The 2,326-nt window shown below is 38.0% G+C and overlaps 1 protein-coding gene across 1 annotated transcript in view; it reads right to left on the bottom strand.

Annotated features, from left to right (window-relative positions):
* LOC106869217 (E3 ubiquitin-protein ligase TRIM56) overlaps positions 1-304 on the bottom strand; it is a 6,581-nt gene extending 6,277 nt beyond the window's left edge. The window contains exon 1 of the mRNA XM_014914863.2: positions 119-304. The gene's annotated coding sequence lies outside the window, so the exon portion shown is untranslated. The remainder of the gene's footprint in view (positions 1-118) is intronic.
* Positions 305-2,326: the final 2,022 nt, after the last annotated feature.

The following is a 2,326-nucleotide window of genomic DNA, read 5'->3' as shown; positions in this document are numbered from 1 at the left end:
TATATATATATATATACATATATATATATATATGTGTGTGTATATCTGTATGTATTTTTCTATGTGTGTGTGTGAGGTGAAAGAAAGAAAAAATTGAACCCAAGTTGCTTTTACTTACTGCTTCTTCCTACGTTCTGCCATATTCCTGGAGACGTAACAAAGAAATACGTCAAGAAGGTATTGATGTATCTATATCTTTATATATACACACACACACACACACACATACATGCATACATGAATATATATATGCATGTGTGTGTGTGTATGGTTGTGTGTGTGCGTGTATTTTACGTGGCAGGTTTGCAGAAAGTGTGGAGGTCACATAAGCTGACTAACTGAGAGAAAAAAATCAATAATGTTCGTTTTACATGTGTAATAGGAGTAAATCTGGTGGAGAAACAACACATGGCACAAGGCAAGGAAATGATGTGAAGATGTTTATTCTCTTGTTATATTGTATTGTACTGTACTATATATATATATATATGTATATATATCATCATCATCATATATATATATATATATATATATATATATATATATATATCATGTAGTGTCATGTTTTTATATTGTGTTATGTTGTGTTATGTTATGCTAAGCAATGCTGCAGTATGGCCACATTTATGTGCCTGATTATGCTAAAAGAATAAAAGAATATATTGTATTGTATGATGTGTGTGTGTGGGGGGGTACACATACATGCTTATATATGCCTATATGTATGTGTGTGATTAATATAAATGCTTGTGTGTGTGTGTGTGTGTGTGTGTGTGTGTGTGTGTATGTGTGTGTACGAGGGGGTGCAGAAAAGTTCCTGGCTCTAAGGGTATCGCAAAAGGCCTAGTTGAAGGCCCAAACTTCTAAGGTCTTTTTTCAGGGCTTAGAAAAACTGAAGGGCTGCTGCAATAAGTTAGGGGATCTGAGAGGGGAATATGTTGAATAAAATCACAATTAACTAATCCTTCTGTATTTTCCTTTACCCAAAGCCAGGAGCTTTTCATTACCCCCTTGAATATGTAGGTGTATATAGGAGCAGATGTAGCTTTGTGATAAGAAGTTTGCTTCCCAATCACATGGTTCTGGGTTCAGTCCTGCTGCTTAGCACCTTGGGTAAGTGTCTTCTACTATAGCCTCAGGTTGACCAAAGCCTTGTGAGTGGCTAGAAAAAGCCACTCTAATTCTATGTTTATTAACTATTCTATAGTACTTACTGTCTTTTGGAAAATGTTTAGTCAATCAATGCTGAATAGAATAATTTAGGTATATTGGAAATTATTTGTTTTCTGAAGGGGGTTGTATACCACTCGATATTGCTAGATGCGTCTATATTATTGTTATTGTGGTATGTATTTCTATTTCTACCTAAGTTTTTCATGAAAGTGTGTAACCTATTTACCTGGTTTTTATTTCAGCATTGGGTTTGTTTGTTATTATATTTGTCAGTTATTTGTGAAGTACTCTTGGCAGAGCTTACATATTAGTTATCTCCTCTACTTGAATGGGACCTGTTGCAAATAAAGTCTGCTACAGAGACATTGAGCACACTCCAGCGAGCTTATGTTGATGGGGCAATGGGCCTTACACAGGTGCTTCAAAAGTTGAAGAACATCTCTGAAAGAAGTTGAGCAATCTGGAAAACCTGCCACATGCATCACCCCTGGAAATGTGGTGTTGTGCATCAAGAATTCATCCTCTAGGCCAGACCATCAATCAAGAGTTCTACTGCAACATTTTCAAGTGTTTGAGGGAAGACATTTAGCAAAAGTGATTGGATCAGTGGAGCGTGAAGAATTAGATCCTTCACCAAGCTCTCCTCGCTCATGAGTTTCTTGCTAAAAGCTACATGGCATCACTTCCACATCCACCAGATTTAGCACCAGCAGACGTCCATCTTTTCACAAAGAGGAAAGCTCAAAAGGTCAGTTTTAACACCAATGTCAAGTCCTTGACTCGCTTACGGAAAATGACTTCCAGGCCGGATTCCAAGTGGTAGGAACACTGGGACCAGTGTATTGTTGCACAAGGTGACTATTTCAAAAGAGGTAATGCTAAAACTTAGGTAAATAAGTTGTTTCTTTACTAAATATAACTAATCTGAGAACCTTTTGATACCACCTTCATCATCATGATCATCATCGTTTAACGTCCGCTTTCCATGCTAGCATGGGTTGGACGATTTGACTGAGGACTGGTGAAACCGGATGGCAACACCAGGCTCCAGTCTGATTTGGCAGAGTTTCTACAGCTGGATGCCCTTCCTAACGCCAACCACTCAGAGAGTGTAGTGGGTGCTTTTACGTGTCACCCGCACGAAAACGGCCAC

This window comes from Octopus bimaculoides, chromosome 20 (assembly GCF_001194135.2).
Source record: "Octopus bimaculoides isolate UCB-OBI-ISO-001 chromosome 20, ASM119413v2, whole genome shotgun sequence".
Taxonomy (NCBI): Eukaryota; Metazoa; Mollusca; class Cephalopoda; order Octopoda; family Octopodidae; genus Octopus; species Octopus bimaculoides.
The sequence above is the reverse complement of the archived record's forward strand: the minus strand, read 5'-3'. Positions and strand labels throughout refer to the sequence as shown.